Raw genomic sequence first — 24,869 nt, forward strand, 5'->3', positions numbered from 1 at the left:
GAGAGTGGCATGGACATATATACACTACCAAGTTTAAAACAGATAGCTAGTGGGAAGCTGCCGCATAGCACAGGGAGATCAGCTCGGTGCTTTGTGACCACCTAGAGGGGTGGGATAGGGAGGGTGGGAGGGAGACGCAAGAGGGAGGAGATATGGGGATATATGTATAGCTGATTCACTCTGTTATACAGCAGGAACTAACACAACATTGTAAAGCAATTATACTCCAATAAAGATGTTTAAAAAAAAAACAAAAAAGAACTCAATTCAGTGCTCTTACCTTCAGTAGCCAAAGTGAGAACGGCCCTCACATCAGGACTGAAGCTGAGAGGTTAAGTGGCTTACCTCAGCCACACAGCCAGAAAAAGAGGGGACTAAACTTCAGTCCAGGATGGTATGCTTCCAGAAGGTCGGTTTTTCATCTAATATGCTATGCTGCCCATTAAGGACCTAGTACTATTAGTTATATGTAATAAGAGCTCAATAGTCTTGTTCTGTGGCCGCTTTATTCTTCTTTTGCTACTCCCTTCCGAGAACAGAGTCCAGGCCACCCTGAACTACCTAGTTCCAATCCCTGGAATTGTTGCCACTGCTGAGCTCTGGCTCAACTGTCCTGTCAGCTTAGAAAGCCCAGCCCCATCTCTGCTTCTTAAAGTTCATCCCAACAGTTACTTCTGATAACCAGCCACTCTGTGGCTCTGCAAATGCAGGGAGAATGTTCTGGTTTCTAGAGGAGCTATTTCTGAATTCATCTGTCTTATCTTACATCATGGTACAAAAATTCCTCGAGGGCAGTCCTGAGTTTACGCACATTTGTATCAGTGACTGAATCTAGAATGATACTTTTTCCTCCTCAGTGGCTTGCTATCCTATCCGTGACAGTGTTACCTCTGGGAAGAAGGGAGGGCAAGGCCCTGGAGAAGAACACACAGTGTTTATTTGGAGCTTGCCCCTCACCCAGCACTGTCCTAAGCACCAGACAGCAAGGTCCCTGAACTTACAGTCCAGTGGAGATGGGATATTTGTTTCAAAAATAATAATAACATATGTATACCAAAACACATCAAACACAAACATCTGATAAAACTGAGGGTTGGGTATATATGTTCACTAGATTATTCTCTATATTTCTAAATGTTCAAAATATTTTCATAATAAAAACATTTAAAAATGAGAAAAAATAAATGTAAAGCCTCCACTCCCTGGAGAGGGAACTGGCTAGTAGGACTGATTCATTTACAAAGATTCTAGATAGAGAAAAATCTTACTGTAAACTATTTTGGGTTTTTTTGTTTGTTTGTTTGTTTTTGCGGTACGGGCCTCTCACTGTTGTGGCCTCTCCCTTTACGGAGCACAGGCTCCGGACGCACAGGCTCAGCGGCCATGGCTCACGGGCCCAGCCGCTCCACGGCATGTGGGATCTTCCCAGACCGGGGCACGAACCCGTGTCCCCTGCATCGGCAGGCGGACCCTCAAGCACTGCGCCACCAGGGAAGCCCCCCTATTTTGTTTTTAACACCATATCCCACAGCAGAAAAAGCAATCAGGGGAAAGACAGAAACGTACAAATTTAGACGATAAGAATTCAATCCAACAATAAAATGAGGTTCTCAGTCAGTCTAGACTTTCCTCATTTCTACCTCCATATTCTCTGAAATGGTAAATGATAAAAGAAAATAACAGAAATCTAATCACTTTCCAATATGTTTTAGCCTCGGGAGAGGAAGTCCCAGTAATAACCACTACCACTTACTCGCCGACCAGGGTGCTTGGGATTTACAGACATGACCCCATAACAAACCTGTGAGATGAGCATTGTTATCCCCATTTTACACATGAGGGAATAAGATTCAAATAACTCAAGTAATCTGATCAACATCCCACTGTCAGTGATGGACAGAGCAGGCACCCAAACCCACCTCTGCCAAGACTCAAAAGCCTTTTCACTACACCATGTTGTGTGCCTTCCAATATCTGATATCCCCTCTCTCATTTTTCATAAACTTCTGGGCTCCACAAACAAGGGAATCTGATAAAGAAGACATCTACCAGGCAGTTCAGAAAACTAAAAAAAAAAAAGAAAAAAATCCAAGAAACCACAGTCTTGAGGTATACGGTATCAGAAACAGTACCTCCAAATGTTAACTCAAAGCAATAAATAAAATTGAGTGGTAGAGAAAACTAAGCTGTGCAGACCTCTACAGTCATAAAAGAAATGCTGTGTAACTATTTTAAATTAAACAGCCATAACATTTCAATGTATCTTAAAGAAGCAACTGGCAACAAACCTATGAGAGAAAAAAATGAATTCTTAAAGTCAATTTCTAATACTATTTAACTGTAATCATTTGTTACTGTGGAGAGTATACAAAACTTGTCCTCTACGTGTCTACAGAGGAACAGGACAAACTAGAGCCTATGTGAGCAGGTTGAGATTTTATTATTGACTGAATTTTCAAACATTAAGAATAGCATAAAATTTGAAATACAGGCCATTGTTTATTTCAGTAGGAGTCACATTAACAAATCTGGAAATGAAATACAAATCAGAAAATGGGAAAGATAAATAGGAACGATCAGATTTAATCTATACATCAATAGTTCTGACTCCTAGAGTTTACTCCTAAAATAGAGGTCTCAGTGCAAAAAAGGTTCTGCACTTTCTCCATCACTCCTTCCCACACAGCCTGAGTTTTAGGACCTCTACTACTCTGACCACGTCTCCCAAACTGTAAGCAATCAGAGTCCTTTCTGCCCGGTGGGTCCAACCCTCGCCACCCCGCCTCCAATAAAGGGAAGTGTCCCCTTGCACAAGCCTGCACAGACCTGCTCAGCAAGCAGACTGAGGGCTGAACCTCGAGAAACATTCACACATACGGATCAGGCAGAGGTACCAGGGAAGGAGTCAGAGAAGGAACTCTTGGCAAGATAAGAGAACCAGAAATGTAGGGAGTCCCAAAGACCCAAAGAGGGAAAAGGAAGTGAAAGAAGGGGGCTCCACGACAGTCAAGGAGGAACATGAAGAAGCTTTCGATGTCAGAGGGTCAGAAGCAAGGTGAGAACGGCCATCTCACTGGAGCGATCAGGGAAGATTCAGATAAAAAGGGGCTCAGGGGCTTCCCTGGTGGTGCAGTGGTTGAGAGTCCGCCTGCTGATGCAGGGGACATGGGTTCGTGCCCCGGTCTGGGAAGATCCCACATGCCGCGGAGCGGCTGGGCCCGTGAGCCATGGCCGCTGAGCCTGCGCGTCCGGAGCCTGTGCTCCGCAACGGGAGAGGCCGCAACAGTGAGAGGCCCGCGTACCGCCAAAAAAAAAAAAAAAAAGAAAAAAAAAGGGGGCTCAGTAGAGGATGGAAGATACATACAGGCACGCTGAGTATAAACAGCCTCCAGATATTTGCTCGTATTCATCTTTTGATCATAACCTCCGAGAGAGTGGAGCCCTATCTCCGCTAGCGCATGCGGAAGCAGTGAAGACGCAGATCACTTGGTATTCCGGTCCATCAGGGGAACACAGGCAGAAGCCCCACATCTCTGCCACATCCCCACCACCACCTGCTCTGGCCCATGCAGAACCACCACTGTGACTTACCAGAGGGCCACAGTACAGCAGATTCTGCACCTCAGAAACAGCAGGCCCACTCGGCCTCCAAGTGCCTAATGTAAAGCAGACTTCAACTGTAAACTGGCAACTGTTTGCCTAGATACCTGACGCAGTGCCAGATTAGTTAGCTACACTCAAAATTTTAATGATACAAAAAGACCCCAATTATCTTTTTTCCAAGAGACACATCCCTAATTATATCTTGCATTCTGAATCAAACAATTTATTCAGATAGTATCACAGTTATTCTCTGAAGCAGAATATTTGACTGATGGCCAAAAGTGACTAACTAAATATATAAATTGTATGACTGAGGATCAAACCTGTCTGTTATTTTGTTCCAGAGGACACCTATTTAAATCAAGGACTTTTTAAAATCTACTCCACAACTCTATAAATCTATATACATACATATCAGTAAAAAGACCCAGAGAGATGCCAAAACTTGATTAAACAAAGAGAAAGATCATACAGCAAGAAGACAGACCTTTAGTATAAAACTATAATCCATGGTGCTGTCAGTAAACTCATGGACAGGCCTCCACTGCAGATATGTCAGGTGCCTTGAAAAAATGTGGGCAGCATAAGCAAACAGACTTGACTGGCCTTGTTTAAACCACGGTTAATCATATTCGATTCTTATGTAGTCTGTAAAGGGGCAAAACATTTCACTTCTCTTACCACAAAACAGAAAGCTAACCTCAGTTTCCCACATGTCCAGAAAAAAGTACCTCAGACGTCACTGCAGTGTGACCATGCACCACTAAGCCAAGGGACCACTGCACGCACGGAGTCAGGGGAGAGTTTGCCGCTCTGTATTCTCCACCAGGCCTCCCCTGCCACACAGATTTGAAAAATATACAAGTTTAAATCAAGAGTGCTAGCTGGCTGCACACAGCTTGTAGCCCAGACCCTTAGCTCCCCTCCCAGACAGACAGGGAAACAGGCTCACAGAAGAGCAAACCGCTGAAGTAAATCATATCTGCATATCCAGAAAGGGCTCGGATGAGAATTTCACCAGCTAAGACTGAGCTGAGGGACCAAGGCTATTGTCATATTTTCCCTCTTGACGTACTGACAGGCAGAAGCTATCAGGGCAAAAGATATGAAAACACCAGGCTGTTTTCCAAGAACCCTGACAGGCCTCACTCGAGGTTGCTGCCAAGTTCGCTGCTGAGGCTGCACAGAAATATTATGAAACTGCTCTCTTGACCTCAGGCAAATACTAAAGCTTTCAGCTGAACACTGTTGAAAGTGCTTGGGTGTTTTTATGTCTGTGAGGTAGGCATTTCCTGGACCTAACTTGGACATGGCAGCCCTCTGATAAAACTGACCACAAGAAGGCATAGATTTTTCCTTATTAAAAAAAAATCCTATTTAAAGACGTTTAACTCAAATAAATGCTGCATAGCAGCAGCATTATTCACAATAACTAAAAGGTAGAAGAAACCCCAGTGTCCACTAACAGATGAATGAATAAATAAAATGTGGTATATACATACAATGGAATATTGTTCAGCCTTAAGAAGAAAGGAAATTCTGATACAACCTACAATATGGATGAACCCTGAAAACATTATGCTAAGTGAAATAAGCCACATACAAGGACAAATACTGTATGATTTCACTTAAATGAGGTCCCTAGAGGAGTCCCATTCATAGACAAAAGAAGCAGAATGGTGTTGCCAGGGGCTGGAGTGGGGAGGGAATGGGGAGCTATCGTTTAATGGGCACAAAGTTTCAGCGTGGGATGATGAAAAACTTCCGGAGATGGATGGTGATCACGGTCACACATCAGTGTGAATGTACTTAATGTGACTGAATTGTATGCTCAAAAACGGTTAAAATGGTAAATTTTATGTTATGTATATTTTACTATAATTAAAACAGAATAATAAATGAAAAATGTTTGTACTTTTTAAAAGCAAATTATATAGATTTGGAACATTCTCAGTCACATCTTAGAAATATTATAATTTTAAACCTATAAAAATAAAATATATAGAGATTTCTATGTTTATTTAAGGATCCACTGAAACTGTCTCCAGTTTCCATACTTGGCCAAAATCCCACCTTTGGTTTCGACATAGAAGGCCAAAGAGCAGAATGCTTTCTTCAAATGTCATTTCTGGCATCCTTGGACTGACAATGTGATCAGTGATTGCATTACCACGTAGATTACACATCAGCATGGCGACATCAGTAATATGAACAAGGCACATCTTTCAAACAGTCTCTGATAATATCCAAAGATTCATTTCCAAATGTTGGTGAGCATTCCAGATGTAACTCAGAATAAAACTCTCCTCCACCCAAAGGCAAACTATGTGACACCCAAGGGATTTTGTCGTGTACTTACACGAGACATTCAAAGACAGGGTGGATGGCTGGTTATTACATATTTGAAAAGGCTGCTTGAATAAAAGAAACTTCTAACACTGTACTTTGCAGATAACAGCATCGACATAGCATGCTTACTAACAATATCAAAAGGCATGCTTACTGACAACCCAGGGTTGCTTGTAGCGAAAGTAGTCAATTGTTAGGAACTGAGGTGCCTTGAAGGAGCAAACATTTCTCACATATTACCTCTGTAAAGGTTCTTTTGTCATTCTTCCCCAGGGGAGATGCTGAAATTGGTGTGCAGGCAGTGAAAGCTGAGATGAAGATGGAGATTTGGAAAACAGCTTTGTTATCTTAAAAGCCAATTACACTACTCCACTGCCACACTTCCAGAGCCCAGGCTTAAGGACGTGTTATTCTCTCAGCTGGTTACATGAAGCAGCAATCACAGGCCAAAATATCAGGGAAAAATTTGTATAAGGGCAACGATCTTATTTGTGCTTCTGATATTACCCAGACATATTCTCCTTTGATCACCACACTAAGCTGGAGTGAGGGATAACTTCAAATGAAACTGCATCATCATCACCAAGGAAATCTTTAGGTCCAGGAGTTAAAGAGGAGAGAAGTCAGTTATTGGTCAAAAGTTTAGTAAGTTGGAGACGAACGACCACTTACAGTGTCTCATACTGACAGCTAGCCAAAATAATAATAATAATTCAAAAACCAAAATAAATAAATAATAAAACAAATAAGGGCTTCCTTGGTGGTGCAGTGGTTGAGAATCTGCCTGCCAATGCAGGGGACACAGGTTCGAGTCCTGATCCGGGAAGATGCCACATGCCGCGGAGCAGCTAGGCCCGTGAGCCACAACTACTGAGCCTGCGTGTCTGGAGCCTGTGCTCCGCAACAGGAGAGGCCGCGATAGTGAGAGGCCCGTGCACTGCGATGAAGAGTGGCCCCCACTTGCCACAACTAGAGAAAGCCCTCGCACAGAAACGAAGACCCAACACAGCCCTAAATAAATAAATAAACAAATAAATGAAAAAAATTAAAAAATAATAAAATACATGAATAAAAGCCTTGCTCCTCCCTCCTCCACCTCCTGAAAGTCCATATGTACCCAGTAACACAAATGTTCACTATACTGATCATACATGCTAAGAAATTAAGTTCTTATACCATAATGCCAAACTCTATTATGATTTTAATAATAGCATTACTAATAACTTTTATAAAATTTCAGATTTATACTTGTATCCTAGAAGTCAATTCTAGAACTGCTGAGATTTAGCTTTGGCAATACTATTCCTTTTAAGATTTGGTTAAAATAATACTATTTTACTATTTGGGTGCACACCTAGTATTTACAGAAAAAAAGATGGGAGGTATATACATCAAAACAATAGTGGTGGGGCTTCCCTGGTGGTGCAGTGGTTAAGAATCCGCCTGCCAATGCAGGGGACATGGGTCCAAGCCCTGGTCCAGGAAGATCCCACATGCCATGGAGCAACTAAGCCCATGCATCATAACTACTGAGCCTGCGCTCTACAGTCCGCAAGCCACAACTACTGAGCCCACGAGCCACAACTACTGAGCCTGTGTGCTGCAACTACTGAAGCCCATGTGCCTAGAGTCCGTGCTCCGCAACAAGAGAAGCCACCGCAATGAGAAGCCCACGCACCAAAACGAGGAGTAGCCCCTGCTTGCCGCAACTAGAGGAAGCCCATGCGTAGCAACGAAGACCCAAGACCCAACGCAGCAAAAATAAAATAAATTAAAAAAAAGAAAAAAAACAATAGTGGTTATCCCGCAAGCACGCAGCATAGCGATAGATAGATAGATAAATAAATAAATAAATTTTAAAAAAGCCAAAATTTAGGTTAAAGGGCAAATAAACGCCGCGAGGTCTTGAACAGTCAGCCCAGGCCATGCACTGCCTGTCTACAGGAGGTGCCCTCACGTGGACTCTGACGTCAGCGGTGCCCCTGGCAATCCCACCCCTCCTCAGGGTCCAGATCAAACCCACCCTCCCCAGGGACTGACTTCCTGAACATTTTAGCCAAAATTCTCGAGTCCCAGTCACTAGTACACACAGCATGAGACCGCAGTGTATTGTCATGGGGCCCATCTCTCCACTGCTCTCTCTAGAGAGGGGCTCTAGAGAGCAGACCCCCACGTCGTCTTCCTGTGTGGATCCCGGGAGCTAACATGGCTGGCACACGGTAGAAGATCCCAAAGTTTGGCTAAGAACACAGCCCTTATACACGCTTGCCAAACTCTGCCAACACCAATTCAACTTGGTCTCCATACTGTGACAAGCAGCCACGCTAGCAGAGACGGTGGTTCATTTCTTCTTCCTCAAGAAATCTGCTGCCCTTTTGCCTTTGAAGGAATTAAGCTTTCTTGCAGTTTTGTGGGGTCACCGATTTGAAATGCATGTGGTTTTTAACGCAGACCTGCTTGGAAGAGCCCTCGCTGTGGTGACCAGGAATGGCCATGCTCTTGCCTAGTGGAAAAGATGTCCATCGGGCAGGCAGGACACACAGATTCCAGTCCCGGCTTCGCCAGGCTCCAAAAAAGGATTTAAACTAGATGATTTCTAAGAATGAAGCACTACTCCACGTGGCTGCAAACACCACAGATGACAAGTCAGGGACCCAAGTCAGAACAATGTGAGGCCCACGAGAGGCGACAGTGAACAAGAGGCAATTCCAGGTGAGCTGGTGACAAGGCTTGTGATGACTACAGCACTGAGGACAGAAGCCAGGAAGTAGGGCGGGAATATCCCCCACTCCCAAAATGACTGTGCCTCCACCACCCTTCCCCCCACAGAGCCTCGAACTGCAGGGGAGAAAGGAAGACAGACAGTAAGGCAGTGTCAGTAACACATCTCAGTGACTTACTTCAAGCTTTCTAACAAATCAGTGTCTTCAGGTCAGGGATGTAGCCAGTAACAAGTATGCAGAGACATACCTGATTGGACTTCACAGGTGGTTGAACGTGCCTGTTAAGGAGTCACTGTTTTTGGAGTCCTCCTATGAGTATTTATAAAACTTTATGAGAAAAAAAAAAAAAAAACTTTATGAGAAAGTCAATATGGCTTGACTATTTCCCTAGTAGACTGTACGCTAACTGAGGGCAGGAAACATAACTGCTTAGCTCATCACTCTGTCACCAGCGTCCAGCAGGGCTCCTGGATCATAGTAGGCACCCAACTAGTATTTTCTGAATAATTTATTTTTTACAAAGGCAGTATGTAACTTTTTGTACATAACAATGTTTTTTGAACAACTTTCTAAGAATATTCCTCTGGATATTATTTTTTAGGGTTGCCAAGTATTCGATTATTTGGATATATGTCATTTGTTTAACCAACCCCCAATTGTTGTATACTTAGGTTTTCAACTTTTCACTATGACAAACAGCTCTGGGATGAATAATGGTCTTAATTATTTCTTAAAATAAACCCCAAGAAGTAGAACTGCTGGATCAAATAGTAGGTATCAACACCCTCCCTCTTAAAAGCTACCCTCCATACCCTCATCTTGAAGGACAATTGTCATGAACTTTATTATTTACATAAACTATTATGGACTTCTCAAGCAGAGGAATATCCTAAAACTGGTAACTTTGACATCAACAGCCAAAGTCCTAGACTGTCCTCTCTCCTACGGTCAGTGCCCATCAGACTCAGAAATCTGAGAAGCATCTTCTGCTCTCTTCCTGAGACCCAGCCTTCTCCTCCTGCTGAGTGGATGACAAAACCACATTGCGGCATCACATACACCTCCCGCGCTCTCTCCCACTGAGTTGGCTGGTCTTCCATGATGCCAGCTTTATCATTTTGGTTCTCGTTTTTCTCAGAGGAATAACTGAACGTGTCCCACCAAAAGACACAGAAATGGCAAGTCCCAGATAAGCGCACTGAGGCTCTCGGCCTGTGTCTGCCTCCTCACTTTAGGCAAATCACATCACGTTAGTTCCTCTACAAAGGGGACAGACAGCAATAAAGAGAAGCTCTCAATGGCCCAATTCTATCTTTTCATCCACTTTCATAAAAATAAACCTTTCAGGGACTTCCCTGGCGGTTCCACTGCAGGGGGCACAGGTTCCATCCCTGGTCAGGGAACCAAGATCCCGCGGGCCGTGCGGCCTAAATAAATAAATAAACATTTCAGAGCTCTTCCTGGTGGATTTAATGAAAGCTTTAGACACTCTCACCAGAAAAATGCACACACCCAGAATGATAAACTGGATTTCAATGGCTTCATGAAACCCATCCATGGACCCCAGTAAGAACCCCCTGGGCCACTCATCGGGCCTTCAAACAAACGGTCAAAAGGAGGCCTGAGATATTCCTGGGGGTGTTCACACCACCCTGTCTCTGTCTCTAAAATCAAAGAGAGGGGAAAGCCAGCCATGATCAGGGCCCCGATGGAAACCTGGAACTCAGCCCAGCACAACTGCTGCTAACTCTGCAGGGCCTTTCAAAGGAACTCAGGTGTCACTACACAAACAGCAGCAGTACTGCAAATGTCAAATGACCGACCGTGTGCGCGGGTGCAGAGCTGTTACAAGGCTCGCTGAGGGTCTGCCTCCTGACCCCCTGGCGGGCCTCACATTTGTTGACTTGATTGTCCTGTCTGCCCATCACCAAGAAAACTCCATGCACATGGAGACTTTGCTTTGTCCAGACTTGTATACTCAGCCTCATCCAAGTCAGAAATGCTGGTCCCAGTGAGTCTGAAGGCGCATGCTGGAGACTGAGGCCACCACGAAGACTTTCACAGAGAGTCATGACACACATGGGCCATTCTGTGCACTTGGGATCTTAGGGTGCAGAGACTGAACTCGCAGCCAGGAGAACAGGGACAGGCTCTGGGATAAGATCAGGAAGAAACGTAAGGGATCGGATGAGAGACCACGTGATAAAAATCTCAACAACACACGGCCACAAAGTTGGGGACAGATGGACAGTCCCAGGGCACCATCTCTTAAAGTCTCATTCGCGGTCCACCTAGTCAAGTGAACGGTCAACACACTGGCCACAGAGCGGAAGGGAAACTGGAAACTATCCCCTCCCTCTCAGACTGCTGCCATCTCCCAAGGTCACCTCCGCAGGCACGTACCAAGGGCCTTCAGAAGGACAACACTGCGACGTAGTGATTATTCCCATTTCACACGAGAGAAAGCCAGTGGCCCAAACGGACAGCCACACGTGTCCCCACTTGCTCTCTCGGTCTCAGGTGACAAGAGCAGCCTGGCTCGGGCTGAAGGCCATGGATCGCCCCACGCAGATGTTTCTCTCACGACACCGTTTTGATCCCAGCACGCTGCCCATCGGGCCGTCCTCTCCTCTTCCACCCACCCAGCCCGTCCCTCTCCCTCCTGATTTCCTTAGGAGCAATGAACTCCTCCCTTCTGGCCTCAGGCCGATGGGCACCCCACCCCCTTTTCAGACTTCAGCCCAAACCCTCAGCCTGTGTTTGCGGGAAGCGGCTCCCTTCCCCCCAGCTGCGCTTTCTCTCCCCTTGGTGATGTCCCCAGCCTCCGCTCCTGCCCCCACAGCTGGAGGGGGGAATCCCCTTCAGCCGCCCCTCCCCCGCTCCATCAGGGATGGTTTCTCGAGCTCTCTCTCCGTCTCCCGGGACCTTTGCTCCCAGCCCTAACCTTCACCTGCCCTGTGACTCGGGAGCTCCCTCCGGATCCTGAGCATTACCCACCCCACCGCACAACCTCAGGCTGATCGCCCCTTACGGTCTGTCCTTCTGTCACCCGTCCTAACCTCCTTCCCGGATCCACACAGTACGCCTGTGACTAAAACACTGAACAGCCCACACCGTGCACCTGTAATAGAGGCAGCCTGCCAGGAGGGGCATCAATCACAGGCTGGGAAACACCACAGTGAAGAATCAACCACTTGCTGCTGCTTCTAGAAAGTGGTTTGGACGTGCAACTAACAGGATTGGGGAAGGCGGTTCTGAAATAAGATTCTTTTTTATTAACAGGAGAATAAACGACTGATGAAATGGAGTTCGTGAGCCCCTCTTTACAGGTGTCCCCTAGTCACAGGACTCACAGATGTGGGGACCAGGTGACTATGCGCGTCAGCTAATCCAAACTCTCCACTTACAGATAAGGAAGCCGAGGCCCAAGTTTGCCAAGGTCACAGTGTTGGCACTATGCCTTAGCTCGCATGGTATTTGCACGGGTATTAAGGAAAGGAGGGGGAAGAGGGAAGAAGGAAAGTGAGAAGTGGCAAACCACTGAAACAAAACTGAAAGTGGAATTTAGCACTTTGCCAAGACTTAAGGGCAAATAAAACCTTGCTTTTAATAAAGAATCTTTCTTTTAAAAGCTGATGTACCTTAAAGATAGAAAGGCATTAATCTTCTGCAGGTTTTACATTCCTAGGAAATAGCGAAAAATTAGCCACAGTTGTCAAAGACAAAAAAAGTAAACTAGAATGTGCCCCTCTGACCTCCGAAGTGGTTTGGAAGGGCACTTGCAGCTCTGGATTCTTACAGTGCCCATGTGCCCAGACTCCTCTCTGCGGTCAGAATTCTCTCCCTCAAAATGGAAATCCCAAAACCAAAAGAAAGAAGGAAACAAAGCCGGAATACACGAGTTCCAGTTCCACCTGTGCCAGCCTATGGTGTTATTCACCTTGTCGTGTGCGCTGTCACACAGGGAGCCGGGAGCAGGCCACCTCCCCATCCAGCGCTCCCGCCCCACCCCAGGGTGCTTGGTGTGCAGCTGCCATACTGCACCCACTACCTGGTCATGACATTTATCCGTGGACATGACTGTCTCCCCCACTGACCCCTCAGGAACCCAGACCCCATCTCACTCGTCTCTATATCTCCAGGCCTAACAGGGGTCTGGCCCATAACAGACCCTCACCGTGTGTTCACTCCCTGCCGCTGTAAATCCCTGGCTGAGGAGGTCTGGCGTATACGCTCAGGCCTGTCTGCCCTCCCCAGTCTTCCCTTGGCCCTCCCCCATTCTCTCTGCCCTGCCACGTCCCCTCACCAAGCACACAAGCTAATCCCGGCTACTGGGGTCACAGGAGAGCCGTGACAACTGGCACAGGGAAAATCTGGAACATTTCTTCCTAGATACAATTGACTTGTAATCCTAAGGTAATCCTAAGTCCCCATTTCCTACAAAACCTTTCAATTCTAAAAATTTCTAATTCCTCAGTTTTATGTGTAACATTCTTCAGATGGGGGAAGTGCAGTCTCAACTGCACAACAGAAAACTTTGGCTGGAGTAACAGTGGACCGCGCTTGGTGAGGGCTTCCTGTGTGTGAGGCTGTGTTATAATTGGACACACGGTAGCTATTTTACCTCACAACAGCTAGAGACAGGTACACAGCCCTTCTTTTTCTTTTCTTTTCTTTGTTTTTTTTAAGTGCCTTCCTACAAACAGTTTTCTACTACAATTAGCCCCGTCAGATAAGATTAGCTTCTGTCTCTCTATTGTCAGGCTATGCATCTTCATACACTTTTAATTTCTCTGTGCCTAAATTTTCCTACGGGGTTAAACAGTGGACACAAAGCCTTTTTTGTGCCTATGGCAGGGAGTGGGGAAGGTGGAAAATAGCAAAATAAAAACAAATCAGGCGGGACTTCCCTGGTGGCTCAGTGGTTAAGAATCCACCTGCCAATGCAGGGGACATGGGTTCGAGCCCTGGTCGGGGAAGATCCCACATGCCGCGGAGCAACTAAGCCCGTGTGCCACAACTACTGAGCCCGAGCTCTAGAGCCTGCGAGCCACAACTACTGAAGCCCGCGTGCCTAGAGCTCATGCTCTGCAACGAGAAGCCACCGCAATGAGAAGCCCGTGCACCACAACAAAGAGTAGCCCCCGCTCAACGCAATTAGAGAAAGCCTGCGCGCAGGAACAAAGACCCAACGCAGCCATAAATAAATAAATTTATAAACAAAAACAAACTCAGGTCATCTTCCTAAGGCGGGATGCATTTGACGGCAGTTCATGCTTCTAATAAATCTTGACTTGCATTTCCAAATTTTCTCTCCACCCCGGGTTATCACCCATCTAACCCATGGCACAAGCACTGGCAAGGACAGAAAGCAATTTCTGCGCTGCCCTGACTCAGACATCCCTCTGCTGGCATACACAAACAGGACCATGTGAGTTCAGTTTTTATTTCATGAGGTGGACAGTATTTAAAATTTCTCAATCTGAAATCATCTCACCTGACTGTAACTAGAAGTAGGAGCCGCTGGCTCTTCAGTGACATGAGTACTGCTTATGGAAGTGGCTCTCAAAGAGGGGTCCTAGGCCAGCAGAATCAGCATCATCTTGTCCTGGGACATGTAAACTACTAGGTCCCACCCCAAGCTACTTGCCTCAAAAACTCTGGTGGGGATGGGCCCAGCACAGGGTGTTTTAACAAGACTCCAGGTGATTCTAATATCTGTTGAAATCTGAGAACCATCAAGGGAGGCTGAGAAACCTCCAAGGTCATGGGTATGCCCTGCTGGGCTAATGTGTGCTTCACAATCCTAGGTAACTACAATGGTGCCCCACCAACAGCACTTACTCTGGTAATTTTTGTCAAGTGGCAAAGGCTCCAGACGCTAAACTCTTTCAGGGCCCTCCTACTTTGTTGGGCAAATTACTCGTGCCCCACTCTCCTCACCTCTAAAAAGGGATAATAATAACATGCCTCTTACAGGACTGTCCGAAAGGGAAAAGGCTTAGACAGTGTGGCATGTGGTTCATTCTCAACAAGTGTGAATCCCTATGATTACTACACCTTTGCCAAAAGGTCAAATCAGAACTAGGAATACAGCAAAATAAAACCTGCTTCCTGCATGCTGATGTGAAAATTAATAAAGGGAAACCTCACTAAAATGGAGTCAGAAGGCCTGAAGGGGGAGCACCCATGCAGTACCACTGGATATTAATTTCAGGAAGAATTGTCAATTACACACCCTAGCAGAAGAATCATCAATGGGAAAGAATCACCAATTACAGGCCCCAAGAGGAAAAGATGTACACTGCACCTCCCACAAGAAATCGACTACCCCAGCAATTTAGCCAAGGAGAAACCATCATCACCCTCAACCCTCACCTTTTTTCCAATGGACTTTCCTTCAAAACAACCCTTTCCAACTTCCTCCTTTTTCTCTATAAAATAACATTACTCTCCTTTGTTTGTTGGGCTTGCCTATGACTTTTGCCATGGCTTACTTGTCCTGAATTGCAATTCTCTGCTATTCCCAAATAAACCCACTTTGGCCAGTAAAATAACCATAATTTTTAAGGTCAACACTAGCTACCTGACTGAGGACATTCAGGACCGAGAGACAGCACCTGGCTTCATTGTCTGTCAAGCATTTACTTGCTCAGTCTACAACTGAGCACCCACCACATGCCCGGCAACCTGCAGAAAAAGGATCCTCTCTCCAGTACTGTGCCTCTGACAGTCTTTCTGGACATCCAACAACTCCGGGGCATAAGGCCTCAAATACCTCATGGGAGATAACGGGAGGAACGCAATGAATGTTAACAAAAGTAGTCATAAGAACAGCTAACATTTATATTGTGATTACCTTGTGCCATGAACTAAGCACGTGACAAAGGTTAACTTACAGTCCTCAACCTCTGAGGTACCTGCTGTTATGAGACCCACCAATGAGGATTAGGGAAACTGAGGCACATAAGGTTTACATAACTTCTCTAAGGTCCTACAGCTCCTAAATGATAAGGCCAAGACCTGAACTCAGGAACAGTGCTCTTAACCTCTATATTATATGACAGAGAGCTATTAGTTACCTAGGTATCTACTAGCCACTTGTTGTCACTGTTTCCAAAGCAATGATTTTTAAGACACTTAAATTTAGGCACACAATCCACTGTCATGGAGTTCAATACTAGGCTCCCAAAGCCCTGGACAGAAATGCTAATGATACTTGGTTTCTCAGGCCCCTTCACTCCCCCCTAATCTAATTCTACTCAAGTCAAAGTCTCACAGACTGGACAGCTACATGTGACAGAATGAAATTAGAACATACTCTAACACCATATACAAAAATAAACTCAAAATGGATTTAAGACCTAAATGTGAGACCAGAGACTATAAAACTCCTCGAGGAGAACATAGGCAAAACAGTCTTTGACATATATCGCAGCAATATATTTTTGGATCTGTCTCCTAGAATAATGGAAATAAAACAAAAATAAATAAATGGGGCCTAATTAAATTTAAAAGCTTTTGCACAGCAAAGGAAACCATAAACAAAATGAAAAGACCACCTATGGACTAGGAGAAAAATATTTGCAAAGGATGCTACCAACAAGGGATTAATTTCCAAAATATACAAACAGCTCATACAGCTTAATATCAAAAAACAAACAACCCTATCAAAAAATGGGCAGAAGACCTAAAGAGACATTTCTCCAAAGAAGACATACAGACATACAAGCACATGAAAAGATGCTCAATATCGCTAATTATTAGAGAAATGCAAATCAAAACTAGAATGAGGTATGACCTCACACCAGTCAGAACAGTCATCATTAAAAAGTCCACAAATAATAAATGCTGGAGAGGATGGGGAGAAAAGTGAACCCTCCTACACTGCTGGTGGGAATATAAATTGGTAGAGCCACTATGGAGAACAGTATGGAGGTTCCTTGAAAAACTAAATATAGGGCTTCCCTGGTGGCACAGTGGTTAAGAATCCGCCTGCCAATGCAGCGGACACAGGTTCAAGCCCTGGTCTGGGAAGATCCCACATGCCGCGGAGCAACTAAGCCTGTGTGCCACAACTACTGAGCCTGTGCTCTAGAGCCTATGAGCCACAACTACTGAGCCTGCGTGCTGCAACTACCAAAGCCCACGCGCCTAGAGCCCGTGCTCCGCAACAAGAGAAGCCACTGCAATGAGAAGCCCGTGCACTGCAACAAAGAGTAGCCCCCGCTCGCCGCAGCTAGGGAAAGCTGGCACGCAGCAACAAAGACCCAACACAGCCAAAAATAAATAAATTTATTAAAAAAAAAAAAAACTAAATATAGAGTTACCATATGGTCCAGCAACCCCACTCCTGGGCATATCCGGAGAAAACTCTAATTCAAAAAGATACATGTACCCCAATGTTCACTGCAGCACTATTCACAATAGCTAAGACATGGAAGCAGCCTAAATGTCCATTGACAGATGAATGGGTAAAGAAGATGTGATGTGTGTGTGTGTGTGTGTGTGTGTGTGTGTGTGTATATATATTCAGTGGAATATTAGCCATAAAAAAATGAAATGCCATTTGTAGCAACATGGATGCACCTAGAGATTATCATACTAAGTGAAGTAAGTCAAAGACAATTATCATATAACATCATTTATAAGTGGAATCTTAAAAAATGATACAAATGAACTTATTTACAAAACAGAAATAGACTCACAGACATAGAAAACAAACTTACGGTTACCAGAGGGGATAGCAGTGGGGGGCAGGAGAGGGGGAGATAAATTAGGAGTTTGGGATTAACATATAAACACTACTATATATAAAGTAGGTAAACAACAAGGATCTTCTGTATAACACAGGGAGCTATATTCAGTATATTGTAATAACATAATGGAAGACAATCTGAAAAAATATATATATACATACGTATGTATAACTGAATCATTGTGCTGTACACTTGAAACACAACATGATAGATTAACTATACTTCAATTAAAAGAAAAAAAAACTCTCACAGAACAGCATTTCTCCCTACTCATAACTCCCCTGGTACCACACCACTTAACCTTAATTATAAGCCATCCGTCACATAGAGTTCTCTGTTTCTTACACATTGGTCTTTTCTTCCCTACTGGACTGTAACATTCTTTGGAAGTATCCATACTTTCTGTGAAACCCCACAAAATTAGGGAGAAGCATGGACTTACATGTACAGAATTGGAGAGGGTTACACAGTTAATTGGTTGGCTTATTCACTTTGCTTTTCTGACACTTCTTTGTTTATCAATCTCTAAGAAGTAGCATAAAAGTATGAAGCTTTTGCTATTGAAAGCCAGCATTAGGGGAGGTGTTACACCAACATTTACTGAGCAGCAAATGTTTCAAGATTTGTACTCCCTGCCTCTCCTACATTATCTCATTTAAAGGCCTCAGCAGCTCAGCAGCCTTGTACAGGAGGCTGCTGGGATCTAGCTTGAGGAAGGAGGAACCTGGGGCCACCAAAGGTGAGAACTTGCCCAGTGTCACTCAAGGTCAGTGAATGGAGAACAGAGATTGAAACAACATCTGTCCCCCAAGCCCCTACACTCTGCCTTCCTCTAATGTTCAGACTAAAAAGCCCAAGCTCAAATTCTCCTCGAAACAACACATTACTTTTGTAAAAAATGTTGTGATAGAGAAAATTTTAAACTCTATTATATGTGATTTAAAAAAGATGGGGCAACCATGTTCATGGATAGAATTACAACATTAAGAAGGAAGAAATGTCAATTCTCCCCCATGTTAGACTATCCATTCAATGCAGTGCCAATCACATTTCCAAGACTTTGTTGAGAATTTGACAAGCATTCCAAAATGTATATGGAAGAAAAAAGATCCACAAATAACTAAGTTCTGAAAAAGAAGAGCATAGAAGGGGCTCACCCTGCCATATAAGACACACTGCAGAGCTATAATAATAAAAATAATTTGGCACAGAAATAGACAGATGACTGGGACAGACTAGAGAACTTAAACCCTGTGAGGAATCTCAAAATCTGAAAATGCAAACTAACCAATTTGTGGCAGAAAGCAGACCAGTGGTTGCCTGGGCCTGGGGACAAAGGGAGGGATGGAAGGCAAATGGGAAGTTTCAGGGTGAGGGAAATGCTCTGGATCTTGACTGTGTGGTTTCACAGGTATGCACATCTGTCAAAATTCATTAGATTGTACACTTTAAAGGTACAGGTGAAGTTTACCATACATAAATTATAACTCAATAAAGTAGAAAAAAACAGACTCATGTGCATGTGGGAACCTGATGTATGGTAGAGGTGGCTCCACATTCATCCCTAAAATACTAGAAAAAAAATACACTGGTTAATGATTTTGGGAAAATTGGCTCACAAAATGGAAAGGAAAAAATAACACCAGATTCTTTCCGTATACCGTATATTAAGACGAACCTCAAACAGATTACAGCCCTCACTGTGAAAGGTAAAAGCAGCAAGTTGGCAGAAGAAAATACAGAATATATTTGTAATCTTGGGGTAAGGAAGAACACCTTAAGATTCCTAATCTACAAAAAGCAAAAATTAATGGCATTGGGCTACATCAAAATTTAAAATTTCTGAAAGTTACCACTGATAAAGTTAATAGATAGCAGAATGAGATTAATATCTAGGATATTTAAGACATCTGCAAATCAATACATTAGAAAAGCAGACTAAAGCCAAAGAAATTGTAATAGCTAACAAATATATTAAAAGATGCTCAAATTCATTAAGAAATTACATAAGTTCACGTTAAAACAATAAGAAGCCATCAAATACTGGTAAAATCAGAGAGATGGTTAGTATCAACCACTAAGGAGGATGTGGTGATTTAGGAGCACTTGATGCACTGCTGTGAGAGTGTCAACCAGTCCAGCAACACTGGAGACTAATTTGGCAGTATTTAGTAAAAACAGGTGTGTTTGTTCTCTTTTACCCAGCCCTCCCACGCTTGGGTAGATACCCTTAGAGCAGTGTTCCTCAAACCTTCCTATGCACCAGAGTCTCCGGGCTGGATGTGCTAAAACACAAATTGATGGGGTCTGTCCCAGGGTTTCTGATTCAGGAGGTCTAGGTTAGGTCCCAAGCACCTACAAGTCTAACAGTTCCCAGGTGAGGCTGATGCTGCTCGGTATGGACCCCTGTAAGAACCACCACCCTAGAGATGTTCTCACAGGCATCGTTAAGAGATGCTGCAGGATATTCCTTCATCACAGCTTTGCTCATGGTAGCAGGAATGGAGGTGACCTAAGTGTGCATCATTAGAAAAATGGGTAAGTAAAACTAGTGGGTACATAGCAGGCCAGCCGTAAAAAGCAGCAGTCATAGCGATGCACTGGATAAACCTATACTAACATAGATCTCTCCAATAAAATGTTGAATTAAATTCTTTTGACTTTTATGAATGTCTGAAAATTTCCCTAATAAAAAGTTTTAATATTGAATGGAAAAGCAACCGAATAAAAACATAGCAGCACAGCACTACTTACCTGAACTGAAAACATGCACACAACAACACAACATCTTTAACAAGGATAGAGACATACCCAAGAACATCCGACACAAGAGAGGAAGTTCCTCTGACGGAGAGGGGAATGAGAGTGGGAAAGGAAAAAACAAAACAAGAAAGGGGCTTTGCACAGGGAGATCTTATGCCAAAAACTGAAGCATGTTAACTCAACCCTCAGCACCAGGAAGTCTCAAAGGTGAAAACTACCTCACCTATATTTACACACAATGGTTGCTCCATTGTGAAAGCCCTCAGAAGCTTTGCAGGCTAAGGGGGCAGATCACCTTGCCACGAGAGAGGGAAGGGGAATCTTCCTGAAATACAAGCTTGGGGTGATTTCAGGCCCCCAGAATTCAACCTGCTACTGAGCCCTGGACTTTCCCTGTGTGACATATTAGTATTTAAAAAGAAGCTGGGATGCTTAGCTTTTGGCAAAGGGTGTATGTGTCTACGTCTGTGTCTGTGTCTCTTGTCAGAGTGTGTGTGCACGTGTGGGTCTGTGGATTTGTGTGTGGCTATGTGTGTGTGTGTGTGTGTGTGTGTGTGATGTGTGTATCTGTGGAGGGAAAGAGGACTAGGGAGGGGAGCAGAGCACTCCAGCACAGACCGAGCCACACCTGTTGATCAGCCATTTGATTCTGTTTTACTGAAACCAGAAGTCACAGTCACAAAACCAAGCCACCTTCTTGGCCCCACCCACCCTTCTCTTCCCTTTTCTTCACCCTCTCCTCCCCGACATCCAACGCTTTTTCCTAACTGCCACATCTAAATATGCTCCTCTGGTGACTGGGTAGCTAGCTTATTAAAGTGACACACTTTACAGCCAAAATTCTTGGGATGTGGTAGGAGACGATAAATGACTATTTATGTTCCTGACCAAGGGCCTTAACAGAAAAGTCCAAAATCTTTAAGACCAGGTATGCCTTACCAGTTCTTCCAGAAGAGACTGCTGTGGCTACAGCTACCATACAAAAAAGGCAAAGAGAGAGCCAACTACAATCTGTCATGCCCCCCACAAGGTCACGCTGGCCACAGCTTTTTAGGACCATCGAATAGTTTATCATATGAAGTGGTGGAAAAGTGTATGGGACGATGAAAAAAGAAAGGTCAGCACTAGTAGAATTTATGTGAGAAAATGCAGCAGCTTTAAGTAAATGAGCCCATGCCAGGAAAGTATGTCTTTAGGGGAAGAAGAAAGAGCTTAACAACTGGAGCAAGGCACAGAATAGCAAAGGTAAAATGCAGAATGAGCTGGACAAACACTCAGGCCTCCCTCAAAGACGGGCCAGGTTATCCCCCTGTGCAAACAAGCCAGAATTTTTATTCCCAAAACACTGTTTTGTCTCTTCTATGGCAGCACTTTTCATTGGATGATAAAGGCTTAGGAATTCTACAGTTTTCCTGAACTGTTTTGTATAAAATGAAGTTTTATTAAAAAAAGCGTATTTGATATGCAGCCGAAGCACTTTTTAATTTAAAAAAATGTATAATGGTCATATGTAGGAGTCTTCTAGGTTTTCATGAGATATGTAAGCAAAACAAGCTTATGTTTTTTCCATTGACATGCAGGATCTGTCACAATTTTAAAATTAAGGGACTTAACCAGGAAAAAAGTAAAAGGGTTGAGGCTTCAAGCTAAGGTCAACATAGGCAATTTTGACGTATGAAAACATACAAAGTTCTTTAAACGTCAAAACTTACTGACAAGCTTCTAATACGAAAAATAATTTAAATTTCAGTTGAATGAGTATCTACAAGTTAGGCACTGCTCAAGATGCTAGAGATCCTCCAATGAATAAGACATTTCTTTAATAACTGTGTCCCTTTAATGTCATTTATCCATCCCTTGAATTAATTTTTAATGCTTTCTGATGTTTGAAATAGCTCAGTACCAGCAATGAAAAACTGCAGAAATACATCTTACTATTTTACTAAAAATGTAAATTTCTAATCTCTGAAGCAGAAACAGAAGGAAAAGACTTTCTCTGCTTTACATACTGCTATCATTTTCTGCACATTAATTAATTACTTAAACTGTGCATGGTGGCAGCTGCCACTTCCTGCTATCCAACGGGTCAGAGAACTGGAGAGATTCAAAAACATGCTAGATAGTTTAAGAGAGACAGGGAAGGAACCCAAAAAACCAGGGCCTCCTGCCATAAACAGAAAGCAAGATAAGGAAAGTGAGCTGCTCTAGGCAGAAGAGTCTCCTGGAGATTCCCCTGAAGCTGCTGCCGCTTGCTCGCTGGCTTGCTGGCTTGCTTGGCCAAGGTATGGCTTCAGGGCTGGAAGGCTGCCACCTGCTGAATCACCAAACATCTCTGGGCTTCCCTTGGAGCACTGACCAGACGGGGACCCATCCCCCGCCAGGCTTCTCCCGTGAACACCTTCCTCCCCGAACCAATGAAATGCCTAGCCCTCTCCCCTTCCGCCAAGCCAAAACAGCCAACCAACCTCGTTATGTCTGGGCAGCCCTAGGCAACTCCCATCGCGTCGCTACGTCACCAGTCCCACTCCTCTCTTTCTGTCCACTCGGTCCCCCCCGAATGTTCAAACCCCAGTGCCAAGAAGCGTGGGGAGTTCACAGCACACCATGACGGGCACTTGCCACTTCCACACCCAGGCAGCCAACCCCAAACACCCCCAAGTCCGCAAGCAAAATAACCTGCAAACAGCTCTAAAGGTCCAGCAAGGTAAATGTCAAGGGAGCTAGAATAGTAAGCAGGTCCCATAACATAGAAAACAAACTTCCCTTTCAGAAAACAGCCTTCACTCTTGGTTTCGTAAGTGTGTACTGCTGAAGTCGGTACTATCTGAAGGTGAAAAGAAACATCTGAGAAGCACCTGCATGGGTTCTCTTCACTCCCTCCGGCCCTGGCAACCCTCATCCGGATTTTTACTTGACACTCCCACGACGGAAACAAGCTTTAACCAGAACGCGCCTGTGTGAATCCGTTAGCTGGACCAGGACACCCTACCCGGTCCACCAGAAGAAGCAGAAAGCCCGAGTCTGGGTTAAGAAGGTGGGAGAAACAGCCGCTGTTGTCGCTGCTCTGCCCTTGACACGTCGCCTTGGAACCGCGGAGACACCTCACTCACGTGAAGGGCCGCGTCCTGGAGAGAATGTCCAGTTCCAGGCTGCGCTGATGGCTCCTCCAGGCCTTACCTGTAAACACGCTCACCCGTGGGGGCAGCCCCGCAGGGTGTCAGAGCCACCCCCAACCTGGAGGCTGTTAAATGGCCTGCGGAGGGGGGCTCGCCCCGCAGGGAAAGGGTTCCCACCTGTTATGTTGTCCGGGGACATCGAGGCGGGGCGGGGAGGGTACCCGAAACCCAGGGCGCCTGGCCGGCTGCGATCGGACCCAGAGGTACCAACTGTCACGCCGCCAGCCGGGCGGTGGGGGTAGGCCCGTGATTTGGGGTCGGACCCTGCGGGTCTCCGGACTCCCGCCGCGCCACTGCCCGAAGGCTCCTCGCCTCGCGGTTCTTCGGCCCCTCCACCGTCTGCTCGCCCCAAACCGACAGTAGGCAGCCTTCCAGCCCGCACGCAAGACCTCTGAAAAGATGCCCACTGACGCCTCCGCCTTTCTCCCTGCCTCAACTTGGTCCGGGAGCCCCGCGGGCTCCCCGCCCGCTCGGAGCCCCGAGCCCGGCCGCGGGACCGCCCCCCACCCCGCGCCCACTCCTCCCCTGGCGCGGTGGCGGAGTGGGGGGACTGCCCGCCAGGTACGCGCGAGGCAAGGCGCTGGCTGCGCTCACGCCCCCTCGCCCCGGGGCTGCCCGCACACCTTTCCCAGGCCCGGGAGCCGGGGTGTCCGATCGGCCCCCGGCGAGCGGCTCTCTCCCGCCGCCCCACGACTCACTTGCACCGGAGTCGCGGCAGCCGCCGGAATTCCGCTCGCCGAGCCCCCCGCTGCGGGATGAAATCCGGGGCAGGGCAGAGTTGGGGCTCCACACCCGGAACGCGCTGTCAGGCCGGCTCGTCGGCCGCAAGGGGAGAGCAGCCTTCCCTGGCCGGCCCTTCCCGCTCCCGTCCTGGCCCCCGCCGACGCCGACGCCGCCGCCGCTGCCCGGCCGCTGCCTAGCTGGTGCGAACGCTTCCGACTTGCCACAGCGAGCCTCCCGGGCTGCCGAGCATGCCCAGTCCGCTGCACGAGCCGGCCCAGCTACCCGCGCGACGCAAATCCGCTTCTCCGGGTGTTCGCTGCGGCCAGGAGGGCGGGGCGGGCGGGGTCTGCGGGGAGCTCATCCCAGGACCCAGGGGGGACCCGAGCCAGACTGCGCACCTAGGGGCTGGCGAGGCTTGGCGCCCTGTTATTTTACTTTCAAGTAATTGGAAGCTCGGGAGGCGGACGTGTTCCCCAACGACGAGAAAGGCCCAGCTTGCACATTTTTAGGGGGCCGTTGAGTCAGGCCGGACGGGAGCCGAATTTTACGGTCGGGGGCAGTATACCATTTGGGGCAGAGCCGGAGAGTTGAAGAGCTAGAGCCGGTCAGAACAGAGAACGCAAACTCGGCCTTCCGGAGACCCGGCTCGCGGGCACGAGTTTGCGAGCTACCCGAGTCTCTTCCCCACCGAGCCTAGGAGTGCAGCACTTGGAATTAACTCGAAATTGATATTTTTAAATTTAAAAAAAAATTTAATAAAAAATGTAGAAAGG

At 45.8% G+C, this 24,869-nt stretch overlaps 1 protein-coding gene across 5 annotated transcripts in view; it reads right to left on the reverse strand.

Moving 5' to 3' along the window:
* The window catches only part of SGMS1 (sphingomyelin synthase 1), a 291,005-nt gene extending 266,700 nt beyond the window's left edge, over positions 1 to 24,305 (reverse strand). For 4 of the 5 annotated variants that reach the window (XM_082673862.1, XM_082673859.1, XM_082673858.1 and 1 more), the window contains exon 1: positions 24,072 to 24,305. The gene's annotated coding sequence lies outside the window, so the exon portion shown is untranslated. Of the gene's footprint in view, positions 1 to 8,922; positions 9,003 to 24,071 lie in introns of all 5 variants that reach the window. The other variant, XM_082673860.1, reaches the window with a different exon arrangement.
* Positions 24,306 to 24,869: the final 564 nt, after the last annotated feature.

The sequence above is a fragment of the Grampus griseus genome (genome assembly GCF_964374135.1).
Source record: "Grampus griseus genome assembly, chromosome: 16".
NCBI lineage: Eukaryota > Metazoa > Chordata > Mammalia > Artiodactyla > Delphinidae > Grampus > Grampus griseus.